This window comes from Schistocerca nitens, chromosome 10, assembly GCF_023898315.1.
Source record: "Schistocerca nitens isolate TAMUIC-IGC-003100 chromosome 10, iqSchNite1.1, whole genome shotgun sequence".
Classification (NCBI taxonomy): Eukaryota; Metazoa; Arthropoda; class Insecta; order Orthoptera; family Acrididae; genus Schistocerca; species Schistocerca nitens.
In genome coordinates, this window is record NC_064623.1 from 235,152,750 (window position 1) to 235,178,922 (window position 26,173).

The following is a 26,173-nucleotide window of genomic DNA, read 5'->3' on the forward strand; positions in this document are numbered from 1 at the left end:
TCAATACATCGTCCTCCAGCCGACTTGTCTCCAAGGGTCTAGTGCTGCCTCGGGCACCTTATGGTCGTTCTCCTGTGAGTCTAGATTTTCGAATCCGACGCAAAACTGACAGTGAATTGTAACGTTCAGAGCCTCTTAATGACGATGGAACACACAAATTGTGTCGCGATTCAATACATCGTCCTACAGCCGACTTGTCTCCAAGGGTCTAGTGCTGCCTCGGGCACCATATGCTCGTTCTCCTGTGAGTCTAGATTTTCGAATCCGACGCAAAATTGACAGTGAATTGTAACGTTCAGAACCTCTTGATGACGATGGAACACACAAATTGCGTCGCGATTCAATACATCGTCCCACAGCCGACCTGTCTCCAAGGGTCACTTGCTGCCTCGGGCACCTTATGGTCGTTCTCCTGTGAGTCTAGTTTTCAGAATACGACGCAAAACTGACAGTTAATTGTAACGTTCAGAGCCTGCTATTGACGATGGGACACACAAATTGCGTCGCGACTCAATACATCGTCCTTCAGCCGACTTGTCTCCAAGGGTCTAGTGCTGCCTCGGGCACCTTATGGTCGTTCTCCTGTGAGTCTAGATTTTCGAATCCGACGCAAAACTGACAGTTAATTGTAACGTTCAGAGCCTCTTAATGACGATGGAACACACAAATTGCGTCGCGATTCAATACTTCGTCCTACAGCCGACTTGTCTCCAAGGGTCTAGTGCTGCCTCGGGCACCATATGCTCGTTCTCCTGTGAGTCTAGATTTTCGAATCCGACGCAAAACTGACAGTGAATTGTAACGTTCAGAGCCTGGTATTGACGATGGGACACACAAATTGCGTCGCGACTCAATACATCGTCCTCCAGCCGACCTGTCTCCAAGGGTCTCTTGCTGCCTCGGGCACCTTATGGTCGTTCTCCTGTGAGTCTAGTTTTCAGAATACGACGCAAAACTGACAGTTAATTGTAACGTTCAGAGCCTCTTAATGACGATGGAACACACAAATTGCGTCGCGATTCAATACATCGTCCCACAGCCGACCTGTCTCCAAGGGTCTCTTGCTGCCTCGGGCACCTTATGGTCGTTCTCCTGTGAGTGTAGATTTTCGAATGCGATGCAAAACTGACAGTTAATTGTAACGTTCAGATCCTGTTAATGACGATGGGACACACAAATTGCGTCGCGACTCAATACATCGTCCTCCAGCCGGCTTGTCTCCAAGGGTCTAGTGCTGCCTCGGGCACCTTATGGTCGTTCTCCTGTGAGTCAAGATTTTCGAATCCGACGCAAAACTGACAGTTAATTGTAACGTTCAGAGCCTCTTAATGACGATGGAACACACAAATTGCGTCACGATTCAATACATCGTCCTACAGCCGACTTGTCTCCAAGAGTCTAGTGCTGCCTCGGGCACCATATGCTCGTTCTCCTGTGAGTCTAGATTTACGAATGCGATGCAAAACTGACAGTTAATTGTAACGTTCAGAGCCTGTTAATGACGATGGGACACACTTATTGCGTCGCGACTCAATACATCGTCCTCCAGCCGACTTGTCTCCAAGGGTCTAGTGCTGCCTCGGGCACCTTATGGTCGTTCTCCTGTGAGTCTAGATTTTCGAATCCGACGCAAAACTGACAGTTAATTGTAACGTTCCGAGCCTCTTAATGACGATGGAACACACAAATTGCGTCGCGATTCAATACATCGTCCTCCAGCCGACTTGTCTCCAAGGGTCTATTGCTGCCTCGGGCACCTTATGGTCGTTCTCCTGTGAGTCTTGTTTTTCGAATGCGATGCAAAACTGACAGTTAATTGTAACGTTCAGAGCCTCTTGATGATGATGGAACACACAAATTGCGTCGCGATTCAATACATCGTCCCACAGCCGACCTGTCTCCAAGGGTCTCTTGCTGCCTCGGGCACCTTATGGTCGTTCTCCTGTGAGTCTAGATTTTCGAATGCGATGCAAAACTGACAGTTAATTGTAACCTTCAGGGCCTGTTAATGACGATGGGACACACAAATTGCGTCGCGACTCAATACATCGTCCTCCAGCCGACTTGTCTCGAAGGGTCTAATGCTGCCCCGGGCACCTTATGGTCGTTCTCCTGTGAGTCTAGATTTTCGAATCCGACGCAAAACTGACAGTTAATTGTAACATTCAGAGCCTCTTAATGACGATGGAACACACAAATTGCGTCGCGATTCAATACATCGTCCTCCAGCCGACTTGTCTCCAAGGGTCTATTGCTGCCTCGGGCACCTTATGGTCGTTCTCCTGTGAGTCTAGTTTTCAGAATACGACGCAAAACTGACAGTTAATTGTAACGTTCAGAGCCTGTTAATGACGATGGGACACACAAATTGCGTCGCGATTCAATACATCGTCCTCCAGCCGACTTGTCTCCAAGGGTCTAGTGCTGCCTCGGGCACCTTATGGTCGTTCTCCTGTGAGTCTAGATTTTCGAATCCGACGCAAAACTGACAGTGAATTGTAACGTTCAGAGCCTGTTAATGACGATGGAACACACAAATTGCGTCGCGATTCAATACATCGTCCTACAGCCGACTTGTCTCCAAGGGTGTAGTGCTGCCTCGGGCACCATATGGTCGTTCATCTGTGAGTCTAGATTTTCGAATGCGACGCAAAACTGACAGTTAATTGTAACGTTCAGAGCCTCTTAATGACGATGGAACACACAAATTGCGTCGCGATTCAATACATCGTCCTACAGCCGACTTGTCTCCAAGGGTCTAGTGCTGCCTCGGGCACCTTATGGTCGTTCTCCTGTGAGTCTAGATTTTCGAATCCGACGCAAAACTGACAGTTAATTGTAACGTTCAGAGCCTCTTAATGACGATGGAACACACAAATTGCGTCGCGATTCAATACATCGTCCTCCAGCCGACTTGTCTCCAAGGGTCTATTGCTGCCTCGGGCACCTTATGGTCGTTCTCCTGTGAGTCTTGTTTTTCGAATGCGATGCAAAACTGACAGTTAATTGTAACGTTCAGAGCCTGTTAATGACGATGGGACACACAAATTGCGTCGCGACTCAATACATCGTCCTCCAGCCGACCTGTCTCCAAGGGTCTCTTGCTGCCTCGGGCACCTTATGGTCGTTCTCCTGTGAGTCTAGATTTTCGAATCCGACGCAAAACTGACAGTTAATTGTAACGTTCAGAGCCTCTTAATGACGATGGAACACACAAATTGCGTCGCGATTCAATACATCGTCCTACAGCCGACTTGTCTCCAAGGGTCTAGTGCTGCCACGGGCACCATATGCTCGTTCTCCTGTGAGTCTAGTTTTTCGAATACGACGCAAAACTGACAATTAATTGTAACGTTCAGAGCCTGTTAATGACGATGGAACACACAAATTGCGTCGCGATTCAATACATCGTCCTCCAGCCGACTTGTCTCGAAGGGTCTATTGCTGCCTCGGGCACCTTATGGTCGTTCATCTGTGAGTCTAGATTTTCGAATTCGACGCAAAACTGACAGTGAATTGTAACGTTCAGAGCCTCTTAATGACGATGGAACACACAAATTGCGTCGCGATTCAATACATCGTCCTACAGCCGACTTGTGTCCATGGGTCTAGTGCTGCCTCGGGCACCATATGCTCGTTCTCCTGTGAGTCTAGATTTTCGAATCCGACGCAAAGCTGACAGTGAATTGTAACGTTCAGAGCCTCTTGATGACGATGGAACACACAAATTGCGTCGCGATTCAATACATCGTCCCACAGCCGACCTGTCTCCAAGGGTCTCTTGCTGCCTCGGGCACCTTATGGTCGTTCTCCTGTGAGTCTAGTTTTCAGAATACGACGCAAAACTGACAGTTAATTGTAACGTTCAGAGCCTGTTAATGACGATGGAACACACAAATTGCGTCACGATTCAATACATCGTCCTCCAGCCGACTTGTCTCGAAGCGTCTATTGCTGCCTCTGGCACCTTATGCTCGTTCTCCTGTGAGTCTAGATTTTCGAATCCGACGCAAAACTGACAGTGAATTGTAACGTTCAGAGCCTGTTAATGACGATGGGACACACATATTGCGTCGCCACTCAATACATCGTCCTCCAGCCGACTTGTCTCCAAGGGTCTAGTGCTGCATCGGGCACCTTATGGTCGTTCTCCTCTGAGTCTAGATTTTCGAATCCGACGCAAAACTGACAGTTAATTGTAACGTTCAGAGCCTCTTAATGACGATGGAACACACAAATTGCGTCGCGATTCAATACATCGTCCTCCAGCCGACTTGTCTCCAAGGGTCTATTGCTGCCTCGGGCACCTTATGGTCGTTCTCCTGTGAGTCTTGTTTTTCGAATGCGATGCAAAACTGACAGTTAATTGTAACGTTCAGAGCCTCTTGATGACGATGGAACACACAAATTGCGTCGCGATTCAATACATCGTCCCACAGCCGACGTGTCTCCAAGGGTCTCTTGCTGTGAGTCTAGATTTTCGAATGCGATGCAAAACTGACAGTTAATTGTAACGTTCAGAGCCTGTTAATGACGATGGGACACACAAATTGCGTCGCGACTCAATACATCGTCCTCCAGCCGACTTGTCTCCAAGGGTCTAGTGCTGCCTCGGGCACCTTATGGTCGTTCTCCTGTGAGTCTAGATTTTCGAATCCGACGCAAAACTGACAGTTAATTGTAACGTTCAGAGCCTCTTAATGAGGATGGAACACACAAATTGCGTCGCGATTCAATACATCGTCCTACAGCCGACTTGTCTCCAAGGGTCAAGTGCTGCCTCGGGCAACATATGCTCGTTCTCCTGTGAGTCTAGATTTTCGAATCTGACGCAAAACTGACAGTGAATTGTAACGTTCAGAGCCTGTTAATGACGATGGGACACACAAATTGCGTCGCGACTCAATACATCGTCCTCCAGCCGACTTGTCTCCAAGGGTCAAGTGCTGCCTCGGGCACCTTATGGTCTTTCTCCTGTGAGTCTAGATTTTCGAATCCGACGCAACACTGACAGTTAATTGTAACGTTCAAAGCCTGATACTGACGATGGAACACACAAATTGCGTCGCGATTCAATACATCGTCCTCCAGCCGACTTGTCTCGAAGGGTCTATTGCTGCCTCGGCCACCTTATGCTCGTTCTCCTGTGAGTCTAGATTTTCGAATTCGACGCAAAACTGACAGTTAATTGTAACGTTCAGAGCCTGTTAATGACGATGGGACACACATATTGCGTCGCGACTCAATACATCGTCCTCCAGCCGACTTGTCTCCAAGGGTCTAGTGCTGCCTCGGGCACCTTATGGTCGTTCTCCTGTGAGTCTAGATTTTCGAATCCGACGCAAAACTGACAGTTAATTGTAACGTTCAGAGCCTCTTAATGACGATGGAACACACAAATTGCGTCGCGATTCAATACATCGTCCTCCAGCCGACTTGTCTCCAAGGGTCTATTGCTGCCTCGGGCACCTTATGGTCGTTCTCCTGTGAGTCTTGTTTTTCGAATGCGATGCAAAACTGACAGTTAATTGTAACGTTCAGAGCCTCTTGATGATGATGGAACACACAAATTGCGTCGCGATTCAATACATCGTCCCACAGCCGACCTGTCTCCAAGGGTCTCTTGCTGCCTCGGGCACCTTATGGTCGTTCTCCTGTGAGTCTAGATTTTCGAATGCGATGCAAAACTGACAGTTAATTGTAACGTTCAGAGCCTGTTAATGACGATGGGACACACAAATTGCGTCGCGACTCAATACATCGTCCTCCAGCCGACTTGTCTCCAAGGGTCTAGTGCTGCCCCGGGCACCTTATGGTCGTTCTCCTGTGAGTCTAGATTTTCGAATCCGACGCAAAACTGACAGTTAATTGTAACATTCAGAGCCTCTTAATGACGATGGAACACACAAATTGCGTCGCGATTCAATACATCGTCCTCCAGCCGACTTGTCTCCAAGGGTCTATTGCTGCCTCGTGCACCTTATGGTCGTTCTCCTGTGAGTCTAGTTTTCAGAATACGACGCAAAACTGACAGTTAATTGTAACGTTCAGAGCCTGTTAATGACGATGGGACACACAAATTGCGTCGCGACTCAATACATCGTCCTCCAGCCGACTTGTCTCCAAGGGTCTAGTGCTGCCTCGGGCACCTTATGGTCGTTCTCCTGTGAGTCTAGATTTTCGAATCCGACGCAAAACTGACAGTGAATTGTAACGTTCAGAGCCTGTTAATGACGATGGAACACACAAATTGCGTCGCGATTCAATACATCGTCCTACAGCCGACTTGTCTCCAAGGGTCTAGTGCTGCCTCGGGCACCATATGCTCGTTCTCCTGTGAGTCTAGATTTTCGAATCCGACGCAAAACTGACAGTGAATTGTAACGTTCAGAGCCTGTTAATGACGATGGGACACACAAATTGCGTCGCGACTCAATACATCGTCCTCCAGCCGACCTGTCTCCAAGGGTCTCTTGCTGCCTCGGTCACCTTATGGTCGTTCTCCTGTGAGTCTAGATTTTCGAATCCGACGCAAAACTGACAGTTAATTGTAACGTTCAGAGCCTGTTAATGACGATGGGACACACAAATTGCGTCGCGATTCAATACATCGTCCTACAGCCGACCTGTCTCCAAGGGTCTAGTGCTGCCTCGGGCACCATATGCTCGTTCTCCTGTGAGTCTAGTTTTTCGAATACGACGCAAAACTCACAATTAATTGTAACGTTCAGAGCCTGTTAATGACGATGGAACACACAAATTGCGTCGCGATTCAATACATCGTCCTCCAGCCGACTTGTCTCGAAGGGTCTATTTCTGCCTCGGGCACCTTATGGTCGTTCATCTGTGAGTCTAGATTTTCGAATCCGACGCAAAACTGACAGTTAATTGTAACGTTCAGAGCCTCTTAATGACGATGGAACACACAAATTGCGTCGCGATTCAATACATCGTCCTACAGCCGACTTGTCTCCAAGGGTCTAGTGCTGCCTCGGGCACCTTATGGTCGTTCTCCTGTGAGTCTAGATTTTCGAATCCGACGCAAAACTGACAGTTAATTGTAACGTTCAGAGCCTCTTAATGACGATGGAACACACAAATTGCGTCGCGATTCAATACATCGTCCTCCAGCCGACTTGTCTCCAAGGGTCTATTGCTGCCTCGGGCACCTTATGGTCGTTCTCCTGTGAGTCTTGTTTTTCGAATGCGATGCAAAACTGACAGTTAATTGTAACGTTCAGAGCCTCTTGATGACGATGGAACACACAAATTGCGTCGCGATTCAATACATCGTCCTCCAGCCGACTTGTCTCCAAGGGTTTATTGCTGCCTCGGGCACCTTATGGTCGTTCTCCTGTGAGTCTAGTTTTTCGAATACGACGCCAAACTGACAATTAATTGTAACGTTCAGAGCCTGTTAATGACGATGGAACACACAAATTGCGTCGCGATTCAATACATCGTCCTCCAGCCGACTTGTCTCGAAGGGTCTATTGCTGCCTCGGGCACCTTATGCTCGTTCTCCTGTGAGTCTAGATTTTCGAATCCGACGCAAAACTGACAGTTAATTGTAACGTTCAGAGCCTGTTAATGACGATGGGACACACATATTGCGTCGCCACTCAATACATCGTCCTCCAGCCGACTTGTCTCCAAGGGTCTAGTGCTGCCTCGGGCACCTTATGGTCGTTCTCCTGTGAGTCTAGATTTTCGAATCCGACGCAAAACTGACAGTTAATTGTAACGTTCAGAGCCTGTTAATGACGATGGGACACACAAATTGCGTCGCGACTCAATACATCGTCCTCCAGCCGACTTGTCTCCAAGGGTCTAGTGCTGCCCCGGGCACCTTATGGTCGTTCTCCTGTGAGTCTAGATTTTCGAATCCGACGCAAAACTGACAGTTAATTGTAACGTTCAGAGCCTCTTAATGACGATGGAACACATAAATTGCGTCGCGATTCAATACATCGTCCTCCAGCCGACTTGTCTCCAAGGGTCTATTGCTGCCTCGGGCACCTTATGGTCGTTCTCCTGTGAGTCTAGTTTTCAGAATACGACGCAAAACTGACAGTTAATTGTAACGTTCAGAGCCTGTTAATGACGATGGGACACACAAATTGCGTCGCGACTCAATACATCGTCCTCCAGCCGACTTGTCTCCAAGGGTCTAGTGCTGCCTCGGGCACCTTATGGTCGTTCTCCTGTGAGTCTAGATTTTCGAATCCGACGCAAAACTGACAGTGAATTGTAACGTTCAGAGCCTGTTAATGACGATGGAACACACAAATTGCGTCGCGATTCAATACATCGTCCTACAGCCGACTTGTCTCCAAGGGTGTAGTGCTGCCTCGGGCACCATATGGTCGTTCATCTGTGAGTCTAGATTTTCGAATCCGACGCAAAACTGACAGTGAATTGTAACGTTCAGAGCCTGTTAATGACGATGGGACACACAAATTGCGTCGCGACTCAATACATCGTCCTCCAGCCGACCTGTCTCCAAGGGTCTCTTGCTGCCTCGTGCACCTTATGGTCGTTCTCCTGTGAGTCTAGATTTTCGAATCCGACGCAAAACTGACAGTTAATTGTAACGTTCAGAGCGTCTTAATGACGATGGAACACACAAATTGCGTCGCGATTCAATACATCGTCCTACAGCCGACTTGTCTCCAAGGGTCTAGTGCTGCCTCGGGCACCATATGCTCGTTCTCCTGTGAGTCTAGTTTTTCGAATATGACGCAAAACTGACAATTAATTGTAACGTTCAGAGCCTGTTAATGACGATGGAACACACAAATTGCGTCGCGATTCAATACATCGTCCTCCAGCCGACTTGTCTCGAAGGGTCTATTTCTGCCTCGGGCACCTTATGGTCGTTCATCTGTGAGTCTAGATTTTCGAATCCGACGCAAAACTGACAGTGAATTGTAACGTTCAGAGCCTCTTAATGACGATGGAACACACAAATTGCGTCGCGATTCAATACATCGTCCTCCAGCCGACTTGTCTCCAAGGGTCTAGTGCTGCCTCGGGCACCTTATGGTCGTTCTCCTGTGAGTCTAGATTTTCGTTCCGACGCAAAACTGACAGTTAATTGTAACGTTCAGAGCCTCTTAATGACGATGGAACACACAAATTGCGTCGCGATTCAATACATCGTCCTCCAGCCGACTTGTCTCCAAGGGTCTATTGCTGCCTCGGGCACCTTATGGTCGTTCTCCTGTGAGTCTTGTTTTTCGAATGCGATGCAAAACTGACAGTTAAATGTAACGTTCAGAGCCTCTTGATGACGATGGAACACACAAATTGCGTCGCGATTCAATACATCGTCCTCCAGCCGACTTGTCTCCAAGGGTTTATTGCTGCCTCGGGCACCTTATGGTCGTTCTCCTGTGAGTCTAGATTTTCGAATCCGACGCAAAACTGACAGTTAATTGTAACGTTCAGAGCCTCTTAATGACGATGGAACACACAAATTGCGTCGCGATTCAATACATCGTCCTCCAGCCGACTTGTCTCCAAGGGTCTATTGCTGCCTCGGGCACCTTATGGTCGTTCTCCTGTGAGTCTTGTTTTTCGAATGCGATGCAAAACTGACAGTTAATTGTAACGTTCAGAGCCTCTTGATGACGATGGAACACACAAATTGCGTCGCGATTCAATACATCGTCCTCCAGCCGACTTGTCTCCAAGGGTTTATTGCTGCCTCGGGCACCTTATGGTCGTTCTCCTGTGAGTCTAGTTTTTCGAATACGACGCCAAACTGACAATTAATTGTAACGTTCAGAGCCTGTTAATGACGATGGAACACACAAATTGCGTCGCGATTCAATACATCGTCCTCCAGCCGACTTGTCTCGAAGGGTCTATTGCTGCCTCGGGCACCTTATGCTCGTTCTCCTGTGAGTCTAGATTTTCGAATCCGACGCAAAACTGACAGTTAATTGTAACGTTCAGAGCCTGTTAATGACGATGGGACACACATATTGCGTCGCCACTCAATACATCGTCCTCCAGCCGACTTGTCTCCAAGGGTCTAGTGCTGCCTCGGGCACCTTATGGTCGTTCTCCTGTGAGTCTAGATTTTCGAATCCGACGCAAAACTGACAGTTAATTGTAACGTTCAGAGCCTGTTAATGACGATGGGACACACAAATTGCGTCGCGACTCAATACATCGTCCTCCAGCCGACTTGTCTCCAAGGGTCTAGTGCTGCCCCGGGCACCTTATGGTCGTTCTCCTGTGAGTCTAGATTTTCGAATCCGACGCAAAACTGACAGTTAATTGTAACGTTCAGAGCCTCTTAATGACGATGGAACACATAAATTGCGTCGCGATTCAATACATCGTCCTCCAGCCGACTTGTCTCCAAGGGTCTATTGCTGCCTCGGGCACCTTATGGTCGTTCTCCTGTGAGTCTAGTTTTCAGAATACGACGCAAAACTGACAGTTAATTGTAACGTTCAGAGCCTGTTAATGACGATGGGACACACAAATTGCGTCGCGACTCAATACATCGTCCTCCAGCCGACTTGTCTCCAAGGGTCTAGTGCTGCCTCGGGCACCTTATGGTCGTTCTCCTGTGAGTCTAGATTTTCGAATCCGACGCAAAACTGACAGTGAATTGTAACGTTCAGAGCCTGTTAATGACGATGGAACACACAAATTGCGTCGCGATTCAATACATCGTCCTACAGCCGACTTGTCTCCAAGGGTGTAGTGCTGCCTCGGGCACCATATGGTCGTTCATCTGTGAGTCTAGATTTTCGAATCCGACGCAAAACTGACAGTGAATTGTAACGTTCAGAGCCTGTTAATGACGATGGGACACACAAATTGCGTCGCGACTCAATACATCGTCCTCCAGCCGACCTGTCTCCAAGGGTCTCTTGCTGCCTCGTGCACCTTATGGTCGTTCTCCTGTGAGTCTAGATTTTCGAATCCGACGCAAAACTGACAGTTAATTGTAACGTTCAGAGCGTCTTAATGACGATGGAACACACAAATTGCGTCGCGATTCAATACATCGTCCTACAGCCGACTTGTCTCCAAGGGTCTAGTGCTGCCTCGGGCACCATATGCTCGTTCTCCTGTGAGTCTAGTTTTTCGAATATGACGCAAAACTGACAATTAATTGTAACGTTCAGAGCCTGTTAATGACGATGGAACACACAAATTGCGTCGCGATTCAATACATCGTCCTCCAGCCGACTTGTCTCGAAGGGTCTATTTCTGCCTCGGGCACCTTATGGTCGTTCATCTGTGAGTCTAGATTTTCGAATCCGACGCAAAACTGACAGTGAATTGTAACGTTCAGAGCCTCTTAATGACGATGGAACACACAAATTGCGTCGCGATTCAATACATCGTCCTCCAGCCGACTTGTCTCCAAGGGTCTAGTGCTGCCTCGGGCACCTTATGGTCGTTCTCCTGTGAGTCTAGATTTTCGTTCCGACGCAAAACTGACAGTTAATTGTAACGTTCAGAGCCTCTTAATGACGATGGAACACACAAATTGCGTCGCGATTCAATACATCGTCCTCCAGCCGACTTGTCTCCAAGGGTCTATTGCTGCCTCGGGCACCTTATGGTCGTTCTCCTGTGAGTCTTGTTTTTCGAATGCGATGCAAAACTGACAGTTAAATGTAACGTTCAGAGCCTCTTGATGACGATGGAACACACAAATTGCGTCGCGATTCAATACATCGTCCTCCAGCCGACTTGTCTCCAAGGGTTTATTGCTGCCTCGGGCACCTTATGGTCGTTCTCCTGTGAGTCTAGTTTTTCGAATACGACGCCAAACTGACAATAAATTGTAACGTTCAGAGCCTGTTAATGACGATGGAACACACAAATTGCGTCGCGATTCAATACATCGTCCTCCAGCCGACTTGTCTCGAAGGGTCTATTGCTGCCTCGGGCACCTTATGCTCGTTCTCCTGTGAGTCTAGATTTTCGAATCCGACGCAAAACTGACAGTTAATTGTAACGTTCAGAGCCTGTTAATGACGATGGGACACACATATTGCGTCGCGACTCAATACATCGTCCTCCAGCCGACTTGTCTCCAAGGGTCTAGTGCTGCCTCGGGCACCTTATGGTCGTTCTCCTGTGAGTCTAGATTTTCGAATCCGACGCAAAACTGACAGTTAATTGTAACGTTCAGAGCCTCTTAATGACGATGGAACACACAAATTGCGTCGCGATTCAATACATCGTCCTCCAGCCGACTTGTCTCCAAGGGTCTATTGCTGCCTCGGGCACCTTATGGTCGTTCTCCTGTGAGTCTTGTTTTTCGAATGCGATGCAAAACTGACAGTTAATTGTAACGTTCAGAGCCTGTTAATGACGATGGGACACACAAATTGCGTCGTGACTCAATACATCGTCCTCCAGCCGACTTGTCTCCAAGGGTCTAGTGCTGCCCCGGGCACCTTATGGTCGTTCTCCTGTGAGTCTAGATTTTCGAATCCGACGCAAAACTGACAGTTAATTGTAACGTTCAGAGCCTCTTAATGACGATGGAACACATAAATTGCGTCGCGATTTAATACATCGTCCTCCAGCCGACTTGTCTCCAAGGGTCTATTGCTGCCTCGGGCACCTTATGGTCGTTCTCCTGTGAGTCTAGTTTTCAGAATACGACGCAAAACTGACAGTTAATTGTAACGTTCAGAGCCTGTTAATGTCGATGGGACACACAAATTGCGTCGCGACTCAATACATCGTCCTCCAGCCGACTTGTCTCCAAGGGTCTAGTGCTGCCTCTGGCACCTTATGGTCGTTCTCCTATGAGTCTAGATTTTCGAATCCGACGCAAAACTGACAGTGAATTGTAACGTTCAGAGCCTGTTAATGACGATGGAACACACAAATTGCGTCGCGATTCAATACATCGTCCTACAGCCGACTTGTCTCCAAGGGTCTAGTGCTGCCTCGGGCACCATATGCTCGTTCTCCTGTGAGTCTAGATTTTCGAATCCGACGCAAAACTGACAGTGAATTGTAACGTTCAGAGCCTGTTAATGACGATGGGACACACAAATTGCGTCGCGACTCAATACATCGTCCTCCAGCCGACCTGTCTCCAAGGGTCTCTTGCTGCCTCGGGCACCTTATGGTCGTTCTCCTGTGAGTCTAGATTTTCGAATCCGACGCAAAACTGACAGTTAATTGTAACGTTCAGAGCCTCTTAATGACGATGGAACACACAAATTGCGTCGCGATTCAATACATCGTCCTACAGCCGACTTGTCTCCAAGGGTCTAGTGCTGCCTCGGGCACCATATGCTCGTTCTCTTGTGAGTCTAGTTTCTCTAATACGACGCAAAACTGACAATTAATTGTAACGTTCAGAGCCTGTTAATGACGATGGAACACACAAATTGCGTCGCGATTCAATACATCGTCCTACAGCCGACTTGTATCCAAGGGTCTAGTGCTGCCTCGGGCACCTTATGGTCGTTCTCCTGTGAGTCTAGATTTTCGAATCCGACGCAAAACTGACAGTTAATTGTAAAGTTCAGAGCCTCTTAATGACGATGGAACACACAAATTGCGTCGCGATTCAATACATCGTCCTACAGCCGACTTGTCTCCAAGGGTCTAGTGCTGCCTCGGGCACCTTATGGTCGTTCTCCTGTGAGTCTAGATTTTCGAATCCGACGCAAAACTGACAGTTAATTGTAACGTTCAGAGCCTCTTAATGACGATGGAACACACAAATTGCGTCGCGATTCAATACATCGTCCTCCAGCCGACTTGTCTCCAAGGGTTTATTGCTGCCTCGGGCACCTTATGGTCGTTCTCCTGTGAGTCTAGTTTTTCGAATACGACGCCAAACTGACAATTAATTGTAACGTTCAGAGCCTGTTAATGACGATGGAACACACAAATTGCGTCGCGATTCAATACATCGTCCTCCAGCCGACTTGTCTCGAAGGGTCTATTGCTGCCTCGGGCACCTTATGCTCGTTCTCCTGTGAGTCTAGATTTTCGAATCCGACGCAAAACTGACAGTTAATTGTAACGTTCAGAGCCTGTTAATGACGATGGGACACACATATTGCGTCGCGACTCAATACATCGTCCTCCAGCCGACTTGTCTCCAAGGGTCTAGTGCTGCCTCGGGCACCTTATGGTCGTTCTCCTGTGAGTCTAGATTTTCGAATCCGACGCAAAACTGACAGTTAATTGTAACGTTCAGAGCCTCTTAATGACGATGGAACACACAAATTGCGTCGCGATTCAATACATCGTCCTCCAGCCGACCTGTCTCCAAGGGTGTCTTGCTGCCTCGGGCACCTTATGGTCGTTCTCCTGTGAGTCTAGATTTTCGAATGCGATGCAAAACTGACAGTTAATTGTAACGTTCAGAGCCTGTTAATGACGATGGGACACACAAATTGCGTCGCGACTCAATACATCGTCCTCCAGCCGACTTGTCTCCAAGGGTCTAGTGCTGCCCCGGGCACCTTATGGTCGTTCTCCTGTGAGTCTAGATTTTCGAATCCGACGCAAAACTGACAGTTAATTGTAACGTTCAGAGCCTCTTAATGACGATGGAACACATAAATTGCGTCGCGATTCAATACATCGTCCTCCAGCCGACTTGTCTCCAAGGGTCTATTGCTGCCTCGGGCACCTTATGGTCGTTCTCCTGTGAGTCTAGATTTTCGAATCCGACGCAAAACTGACAGTGAATTGTAACGTTCAGAGCCTGTTAATGACGATGGAACACACAAATTGCGTCGCGATTCAATACATCGTCCTACAGCCGACTTGTCTCCAAGGGTGTAGTGCTGCCTCGGGCACCATATGGTCGTTCATCTGTGAGTCTAGATTTTCGAATCCGACGCAAAACTGACAGTGAATTGTAACGTTCAGAGCCTGTTAATGACGATGGGACACACAAATTGCGTCGCGACTCAATACATCGTCCTCCAGCCGACCTGTCTCCAAGGGTCTCTTGCTGCCTCGTGCACCTTATGGTCGTTCTCCTGTGAGTCTAGATTTTCGAATCCGACGCAAAACTGACAGTTAATTGTAACGTTCAGAGCGTCTTAATGACGATGGAACACACAAATTGCGTCGCGATTCAATACATCGTCCTACAGCCGACTTGTCTCCAAGGGTCTAGTGCTGCCTCGGGCACCATATGCTCGTTCTCCTGTGAGTCTAGTTTTTCGAATATGACGCAAAACTGACAATTAATTGTAACGTTCAGAGCCTGTTAATGACGATGGAACACACAAATTGCGTCGCGATTCAATACATCGTCCTCCAGCCGACTTGTCTCGAAGGGTCTATTTCTGCCTCGGGCACCTTATGGTCGTTCATCTGTGAGTCTAGATTTTCGAATCCGACGCAAAACTGACAGTGAATTGTAACGTTCAGAGCCTCTTAATGACGATGGAACACACAAATTGCGTCGCGATTCAATACATCGTCCTCCAGCCGACTTGTCTCCAAGGGTCTAGTGCTGCCTCGGGCACCTTATGGTCGTTCTCCTGTGAGTCTAGATTTTCGTTCCGACGCAAAACTGACAGTTAATTGTAACGTTCAGAGCCTCTTAATGACGATGGAACACACAAATTGCGTCGCGATTCAATACATCGTCCTCCAGCCGACTTGTCTCCAAGGGTCTATTGCTGCCTCGGGCACCTTATGGTCGTTCTCCTGTGAGTCTTGTTTTTCGAATGCGATGCAAAACTGACAGTTAAATGTAACGTTCAGAGCCTCTTGATGACGATGGAACACACAAATTGCGTCGCGATTCAATACATCGTCCTCCAGCCGACTTGTCTCCAAGGGTTTATTGCTGCCTCGGGCACCTTATGGTCGTTCTCCTGTGAGTCTAGTTTTTCGAATACGACGCCAAACTGACAATAAATTGTAACGTTCAGAGCCTGTTAATGACGATGGAACACACAAATTGCGTCGCGATTCAATACATCGTCCTCCAGCCGACTTGTCTCGAAGGGTCTATTGCTGCCTCGGGCACCTTATGCTCGTTCTCCTGTGAGTCTAGATTTTCGAATCCGACGCAAAACTGACAGTTAATTGTAACGTTCAGAGCCTGTTAATGACGATGGGACACACATATTGCGTCGCGACTCAATACATCGTCCTCCAGCCGACTTGTCTCCAAGGGTCTAGTGCTGCCTCGGGCACCTTATGGTCGTTCTCCTGTGAGTCTAGATTTTCGAATCCGACGCAAAACTGACAGTTAATTGTAACGTTCAGAGCCTCTTAATGACGATGGAACACACAAATTGCGTCGCGATTCAATACATCGTCCTCCAGCCGACTTGTCTCCAAGGGTCTATTGCTGCCTCGGGCACCTTATGGTCGTTCTCCTGTGAGTCTTGTTTTTCGAATGCGATGCAAAACTGACAGTTAATTGTAACGTTCAGAGCCTGTTAATGACGATGGGACACACAAATTGCGTCGCGACTCAATACATCGTCCTCCAGCCGACTTGTCTCCAAGGGTCTAGTGCTGCCCCGGGCACCTTATGGTCGTTCTCCTGTGAGTCTAGATTTTCGAATCCGACGCAAAACTGACAGTTAATTGTAACGTTCAGAGCCTCTTAATGACGATGGAACACATAAATTGCGTCGCGATTTAATACATCGTCCTCCAGCCGACTTGTCTCCAAGGGTCTATTGCTGCCTCGGGCACCTTATGGTCGTTCTCCTGTGAGTCTAGTTTTCAGAATACGACGCAAAACTGACAGTTAATTGTAACGTTCAGAGCCTGTTAATGTCGATGGGACACACAAATTGCGTCGCGACTCAATACATCGTCCTCCAGCCGACTTGTCTCCAAGGGTCTAGTGCTGCCTCTGGCACCTTATGGTCGTTCTCCTGTGAGTCTAGATTTTCGAATCCGACGCAAAACTGACAGTGAATTGTAACGTTCAGAGCCTGTTAATGACGATGGAACACACAAATTGCGTCGCGATTCAATACATCGTCCTACAGCCGACTTGTCTCCAAGGGTCTAGTGCTGCCTCGGGCACCATATGCTCGTTCTCCTGTGAGTCTAGATTTTCGAATCCGACGCAAAACTGACAGTGAATTGTAACGTTCAGAGCCTGTTAATGACGATGGGACACACAAATTGCGTCGCGATTCAATACATCGTCCTCCAGCCGACCTGTCTCCAAGGGTCTCTTGCTGCCTCGGGCACCTTATGGTCGTTCTCCTGTGAGTCTAGATTTTCGAATCCGACGCAAAACTGACAGTTAATTGTAACGTTCAGAGCCTCTTAATGACGATGGAACACACAAATTGCGTCGCGATTCAATACATCGTCCTACAGCCGACTTGTCTCCAAGGGTCTAGTGCTGCCTCGGGCACCATATGCTCGTTCTCTTGTGAGTCTAGTTTCTCTAATACGACGCAAAACTGACAATTAATTGTAACGTTCAGAGCCTGTTAATGACGATGGAACACACAAATTGCGTCGCGATTCAATACATCGTCCTACAGCCGACTTGTCTCCAAGGGTCTAGTGCTGCCTCGGGCACCTTATGGTCGTTCTCCTGTGAGTCTAGATTTTCGAATCCGACGCAAAACTGACAGTTAATTGTAAAGTTCAGAGCCTCTTAATGACGATGGAACACACAAATTGCGTCGCGATTCAATACATCGTCCTACAGCCGACTTGTCTCCAAGGGTCTAGTGCTGCCTCGGGCACCTTATGGTCGTTCTCCTGTGAGTCTAGATTTTCGAATCCGACGCAAAACTGACAGTTAATTGTAACGTTCAGAGCCTCTTAATGACGATGGAACACACAAATTGCGTCGCGATTCAATACATCGTCCTCCAGCCGACTTGTCTCCAAGGGTTTATTGCTGCCTCGGGCACCTTATGGTCGTTCTCCTGTGAGTCTAGTTTTTCGAATACGACGCCAAACTGACAATTAATTGTAACGTTCAGAGCCTGTTAATGACGATGGAACACACAAATTGCGTCGCGATTCAATACATCGTCCTCCAGCCGACTTGTCTCGAAGGGTCTATTGCTGCCTCGGGCACCTTATGCTCGTTCTCCTGTGAGTCTAGATTTTCGAATCCGACGCAAAACTGACAGTTAATTGTAACGTTCAGAGCCTGTTAATGACGATGGGACACACATATTGCGTCGCGACTCAATACATCGTCCTCCAGCCGACTTGTCTCCAAGGGTCTAGTGCTGCCTCGGGCACCTTATGGTCGTTCTCCTGTGAGTCTAGATTTTCGAATCCGACGCAAAACTGACAGTTAATTGTAACGTTCAGAGCCTCTTAATGACGATGGAACACACAAATTGCGTCGCGATTCAATACATCGTCCTCCAGCCGACCTGTCTCCAAGGGTGTCTTGCTGCCTCGGGCACCTTATGGTCGTTCTCCTGTGAGTCTAGATTTTCGAATGCGATGCAAAACTGACAGTTAATTGTAACGTTCAGAGCCTGTTAATGACGATGGGACACACAAATTGCGTCGCGACTCAATACATCGTCCTCCAGCCGACTTGTCTCCAAGGGTCTAGTGCTGCCCCGGGCACCTTATGGTCGTTCTCCTGTGAGTCTAGATTTTCGAATCCGACGCAAAACTGACAGTTAATTGTAACGTTCAGAGCCTCTTAATGACGATGGAACACATAAATTGCGTCGCGATTTAATACATCGTCCTCCAGCCGACTTGTCTCCAAGGGTCTATTGCTGCCTCGGGCACCTTATGGTCGTTCTCCTGTGAGTCTAGTTTTCAGAATACGACGCAAAACTGACAGTTAATTGTAACGTTCAGAGCCTGTTAATGTCGATGGGACACACAAATTGCGTCGCGACTCAATACATCGTCCTCCAGCCGACTTGTCTCCAAGGGTCTAGTGCTGCCTCGGGCACCTTATGGTCGTTCTCCTGTGAGTCTAGATTTTCGAATCCGACGCAAAACTGACAGTGAATTGTAACGTTCAGAGCCTGTTAATGACGATGGAACACACAAATTGCGTCGCGATTCAATACATCGTCCTACAGCCGACTTGTCTCCAAGGGTCTAGTGCTGCCTCGGGCACCATATGCTCGTTCTCCTGTGAGTCTAGATTTTCGAATCCGACGCAAAACTGACAGTGAATTGTAACGTTCAGAGCCTGTTAATGACGATGGGACACACAAATTGCGTCGCGACTCAATACATCGTCCTCCAGCCGACCTGTCTCCAAGGGTCTCTTGCTGCCTCGGGCACCTTATGGTCGTTCTCCTGTGAGTCTAGATTTTCGAATCCGACGCAAAACTGACAGTTAATTGTAACGTTCAGAGCCTCTTAATGACGATGGAACACACAAATTGCGTCGCGATTCAATACATCGTCCTACAGCCGACTTGTCTCCAAGGGTCTAGTGCTGCCTCGGGCACCATATGCTCGTTCTCTTGTGAGTCTAGTTTCTCTAATACGACGCAAAACTGACAATTAATTGTAACGTTCAGAGCCTGTTAATGACGATGGAACACACAAATTGCGTCGCGATTCAATACATCGTCCTACAGCCGACTTGTCTCCAAGGGTCTAGTGCTGCCTCGGGCACCTTATGGTCGTTCTCCTGTGAGTCTAGATTTTCGAATCCGACGCAAAACTGACAGTTAATTGTAAAGTTCAGAGCCTCTTAATGACGATGGAACACACAAATTGCGTCGCGATTCAATACATCGTCCTACAGCCGACTTGTCTCCAAGGGTCTAGTGCTGCCTCGGGCACCTTATGGTCGTTCTCCTGTGAGTCTAGATTTTCGAATCCGACGCAAAACTGACAGTTAATTGTAACGTTCAGAGCCTCTTAATGACGATGGAACACACAAATTGCGTCGCGATTCAATACATCGTCCTCCAGCCGACTTGTCTCCAAGGGTTTATTGCTGCCTCGGGCACCTTATGGTCGTTCTCCTGTGAGTCTAGTTTTTCGAATACGACGCCAAATTGACAATTAATTGTAACGTTCAGAGCCTGTTAATGACGATGGAACACACAAATTGCGTCGCGATTCAATACATCGTCCTCCAGCCGACTTGTCTCGAAGGGTCTATTGCTGCCTCGGGCACCTTATGCTCGTTCTCCTGTGAGTCTAGATTTTCGAATCCGACGCAAAACTGACAGTTAATTGTAACGTTCAGAGCCTCTTAATGACGATGGAACACACAAATTGCGTCGCGATTCAATACATCGTCCTCCAGCCGACTTGTCTCCAAGGGTCTATTGCTGCCTCGGGCACCTTATGGTCGTTCTCGTATGAGTCTTGTTTTTCGAATGCGATGCAAAACTGACAGTTAATTGTAACGTTCAGAGCCTCTTGATGACGATGGAACACACAAATTGCGTCGCGATTCAATACATCGTCCCACAGCCGACCTGTCTCCAAGGGTCTCTTGCTGCCTCGGGCACCTTATGGTCGTTCTCCTGTGAGTCTAGATTTTCGAATGCGATGCAAAACTGACAGTTAATTGTAACGTTCAGAGCCTGTTAATGACGATGGGACACACAAATTGCGTCGCGATTCAATACATCGTCCTCCAGCCGACTTGTCTCCAAGGGTCTAGTGCTGCCTCGGACACCCTATGGTCGTTCTCCTGTGAGTCTAGATTTTCGAATCCGACGCAAAACTGACAGTTAATTGTAACGTTCAGAGCATCTTAATGACGATGGAACACACAAATTGCGTCGCGATTCAATACATCGTCCTACAGCCGACTTGTCTCCAAGGGTCTTGTGCTGCCTCGGGCACCATATGCTCGTTCTCCTGTGAGTCTAGATTTTCGAATCTGACGCAAAACTGACAGTGAATTGTAACGTTCAGAGCCTGTTAATGACGATGGGACACACAAATTGCGTCGCGACTCAATACATCGTCCTCCAGCCGACTTGTCTCCAAGGGTCTAGTGCTGCCTCGGGCACCTTATGGTCGTTCTCCTGTGAGTCTAGATTTTCGAATCCGACGCAAAACTGACAGTTAATTGTAACGTTCAGAGCCTCTTAATGACGATGGAACACACAAATTGCGTCGCGATTCAATACATCGTCCTCCAGCCGACTTGTCTCCAAGGGTCTATTGCTGCCTCGGGCACCTTATGGTCGTTCTCCTGTGAGTCTAGATTTTCGAATCCGACGCAAAACTGACAGTTAATTGTAACGTTCAGAGCCTCTTAATGACGATGGAACACACAAATTGCGTCGCGATTCAATACATCGTCCTCCAGCCGACTTGTCTCCAAGGGTCTAGTGCTGCCTCGGGCACCATATGCTCGTTCTCCTGTGAGTCTAGTTTTTCGAATACGACGCAAAACTGACAATTAATTGTAACGTTCAGAGCCTGTTAATGACGATGGAACACACAAATTGCGTCGCGATTCAATACATCGTCCTCCAGCCGACTTGTCTCGAAGGGTCTATTTCTGCCTCGGGCACCTTATGGTCGTTCATCTGTGAGTCTAGATTTTCGAATCCGACGCAAAACTGACAGTTAATTGTAACGTTCAGAGCCTCTTAATGACGATGGAACACACAAATTGCGTCGCGATTCAATACATCGTCCTACAGCCGACTTGTCTCCAAGGGTCTAGTGCTGCCTCGGGCACCTTATGGTCGTTCTCCTGTGAGTCTAGATTTTCGAATCCGACGCAAAACTGACAGTTAATTGTAACGTTCAGAGCCTCTTAATGACGATGGAACACACAAATTGCGTCGCGATTCAATACATCGTCCTCCAGCCGACTTGTCTCCAAGGGTCTATTGCTGCCTCGGGCACCTTATGGTCGTTCTCCTGTGAGTCTTGTTTTTCGAATGCGATGCAAAACTGACAGTTAATTGTAACGTTCAGAGCCTCTTGATGATGGAACACACAAATTGCGTCGCGATTCAATACATCGTCCTCCAGCCGACTTGTCTCCAAGGGTTTATTGCTGCCTCGGGCACCTTATGGTCGTTCTCCTGTGAGTCTAGTTTTTCGAATACGACGCCAAACTGACAATTAATTGTAACGTTCAGAGCCTGTTAATGACGATGGAACACACAAATTGCGTCGCGATTCAATACATCGTCCTCCAGCCGACTTGTCTCGAAGGGTCTATTGCTGCCTCGGGCACCTTATGCTCGTTCTCCTGTGAGTCTAGATTTTCGAATCCGACGCAAAACTGACAGTTAATTGTAACGTTCAGAGCCTGTTAATGACGATGGGACACACATATTGCGTCGCGACTCAATACATCGTCCTCCAGCCGACTTGTCTCCAAGGGTCTAGTGCTGCCTCGGGCACCTTATGGTCGTTCTCCTGTGAGTCTTGTTTTTCGAATGCGATGCAAAACTGACAGTTAATTGTAACGTTCAGAGCCTCTTGATGACGATGGAACACACAAATTGCGTCGCGATTCAATACATCGTCCCACAGCCGACCTGTCTCCAAGGGTCTCTTGCTGCCTCGGGCACCTTATGGTCGTTCTCCTGTGAGTCTAGATTTGCGAATGCGATGCAAAACTGACAGTTAATTGTAACGTTCAGAGCCTGTTAATGACGATGGGACACACAAATTGCGTCGCGACTCAATACATCGTCCTCCAGCCGACTTGTCTCCAAGGGTCTAGTGCTGCCTCGGGCACCTTATGATCGTTCTCCTGTGAGTCTAGATTTTCGAATCCGACGCAAAACTGACAGTTAATTGTAACGTTCAGAGCATCTTAATGACGATGGAACACACAAATTGCGTCGCGATTCAATACATCGTCCTACAGCCGACTTGTCTCCAAGGGTCTAGTGCTGCCTCGGGCACCATATGCTCGTTCTCCTGTGAGTCTAGATTTTCGAATCTGACGCAAAACTGACAGTGAATTGTAACGTTCAGAGCCTGTTAATGACGATGGGACACACAAATTGCGTCGCGACTCAATACATCGTCCTCCAGCCGACTTGTCTCGAAGGGTCTATTGCTGCCTCGGGCACCTTATGCTCGTTCTCCTGTGAGTCTAGATTTTCGAATCCGACGCAAAACTGACAGTTAATTGTAACGTTCAGAGCCTGTTAATGACGATGGGACACACATATTGCGTCGCGACTCAATACATCGTCCTCCAGCCGACTTGTCTCCAAGGGTCTAGTGCTGCCTCGGGCACCTTATGGTCGTTCTCCTGTGAGTCTAGATTTTCGAATCCGACGCAAAACTGACAGTTAATTGTAACGTTCAGAGCCTCTTAATGACGATGGAACACACAAATTGCGTCGCGATTCAATACATCGTCCTCCAGCCGACCTGTCTCCAAGGGTGTCTTGCTGCCTCGGGCACCTTATGGTCGTTCTCCTGTGAGTCTAGATTTTCGAATGCGATGCAAAACTGACAGTTAATTGTAACGTTCAGAGCCTGTTAATGACGATGGGACACACAAATTGCGTCGCGACTCAATACATCGTCCTCCAGCCGACTTGTCTCCAAGGGTCTAGTGCTGCCCCGGGCACCTTATGGTCGTTCTCCTGTGAGTCTAGATTTTCGAATCCGACGCAAAACTGACACTTAATTGTAACGTTCAGAGCCTGTTAATGACGATGGAACACACAAATTGCGTCGCGATTCAATACATCGTCCTACAGCCGACTTGTCTCCAAGGGTCTAGTGCTGCCTCGGGCACCATATGCTCGTTCTCCTGTGAGTCTAGATTTTCGAATCCGACGCAAAACTGACAGTGAATTGTAACGTTCAGAGCCTGTTAATGACGATGGGACACACAAATTGCGTCGCGACTCAATACATCGTCCTCCAGCCGACCTGTCTCCAAGGGTCTCTTGCTGCCTCGGGCACCTTATGGTCGTTCTCCTGTGAGTCTAGATTTTCGAATCCGACGCAAAACTGACAGTTAATTGTAACGTTCAGAGCCTCTTAATGACGATGGAACACACAAATTGCGTCGCGATTCAATACATCGTCCTCCAGCCGACTTGTCTCCAAGGGTCTAGTGCTGCCTCGGACACCCTATGGTCGTTCTCCTGTGAGTCTAGATTTTCGAATCCGACGCAAAACTGACAGTTAATTGTAACGTTCAGAGCATCTTAATGACGATGGAACACACAAATTGCGTCGCGATTCAATACATCGTCCTACAGCCGACTTGTCTCCAAGGGTCTAGTGCTGCCTCGGGCACCATATGCTCGTTCTCCTGTGAGTCTAGATTTTCGAATCTGACGCAAAACTGACAGTGAATTGTAACGTTCAGAGCCTGTTAATGACGATGGGACACACAAATTGCGTCGCGACTCAATACATCGTCCTCCAGCCGACTTGTCTCCAAGGGTCTAGTGCTGCCTCGGGCACCTTATGGTCGTTCTCCTGTGAGTCTAGATTTTCGAATCCGACGCAAAACTGACAGTTAATTGTAACGTTCAGAGCCTCTTAATGACGATGGAACACACAAATTGCGTCGCGATTCAATACATCGTCCTCCAGCCGACTTGTCTCCAAGGGTCTATTGCTGCCTCGGGCACCTTATGGTCGTTCTCCTGTGAGTCTAGATTTTCGAATCCGACGCAAAACTGACAGTTAATTGTAACGTTCAGAGCCTCTTAATGACGATGGAACACACAAATTGCGTCGCGATTCAATACATCGTCCTCCAGCCGACTTGTCTCCAAGGGTCTAGTGCTGCCTCGGGCACCATATGCTCGTTCTCCTGTGAGTCTAGTTTTTCGAATACGACGCAAAACTGACAATTAATTGTAACGTTCAGAGCCTGTTAATGACGATGGAACACACAAATTGCGTCGCGATTCAATACATCGTCCTCCAGCCGACTTGTCTCGAAGGGTCTATTTCTGCCTCGGGCACCTTATGGTCGTTCATCTGTGAGTCTAGATTTTCGAATCCGACGCAAAACTGACAGTTAATTGTAACGTTCAGAGCCTGTTAATGACGATGGGACACACAAATTGCGTCGCGACTCAATACATCGTCCTCCAGCCGACTTGTCTCCAAGGGTCTAGTGCTGCCCCGGGCACCTTATGGTCGTTCTCCTGTGAGTCTAGATTTTCGAATCCGACGCAAAACTGACAGTTAATTGTAACGTTCAGAGCCTCTTAATGACGATGGAACACATAAATTGCGTCGCGATTCAATACATCGTCCTCCAGCCGACTTGTCTCCAAGGGTCTATTGCTGCCTCGGGCACCTTATGGTCGTTCTCCTGTGAGTCTAGATTTTCGAATCCGACGCAAAACTGACAGTGAATTGTAACGTTCAGAGCCTGTTAATGACGATGGAACACACAAATTGCGTCGCGATTCAATACATCGTCCTACAGCCGACTTGTCTCCAAGGGTGTAGTGCTGCCTCGGGCACCATATGGTCGTTCATCTGTGAGTCTAGATTTTCGAATCCGACGCAAAACTGACAGTGAATTGTAACGTTCAGAGCCTGTTAATGACGATGGGACACACAAATTGCGTCGCGACTCAATACATCGTCCTCCAGCCGACCTGTCTCCAAGGGTCTCTTGCTGCCTCGTGCACCTTATGGTCGTTCTCCTGTGAGTCTAGATTTTCGAATCCGACGCAAAACTGACAGTTAATTGTAACGTTCAGAGCGTCTTAATGACGATGGAACACACAAATTGCGTCGCGATTCAATACATCGTCCTACAGCCGACTTGTCTCCAAGGGTCTAGTGCTGCCTCGGGCACCATATGCTCGTTCTCCTGTGAGTCTAGTTTTTCGAATATGACGCAAAACTGACAATTAATTGTAACGTTCAGAGCCTGTTAATGACGATGGAACACACAAATTGCGTCGCGATTCAATACATCGTCCTCCAGCCGACTTGTCTCGAAGGGTCTATTTCTGCCTCGGGCACCTTATGGTCGTTCATCTGTGAGTCTAGATTTTCGAATCCGACGCAAAACTGACAGTGAATTGTAACGTTCAGAGCCTCTTAATGACGATGGAACACACAAATTGCGTCGCGATTCAATACATCGTCCTCCAGCCGACTTGTCTCCAAGGGTCTAGTGCTGCCTCGGGCACCTTATGGTCGTTCTCCTGTGAGTCTAGATTTTCGTTCCGACGCAAAACTGACAGTTAATTGTAACGTTCAGAGCCTCTTAATGACGATGGAACACACAAATTGCGTCGCGATTCAATACATCGTCCTCCAGCCGACTTGT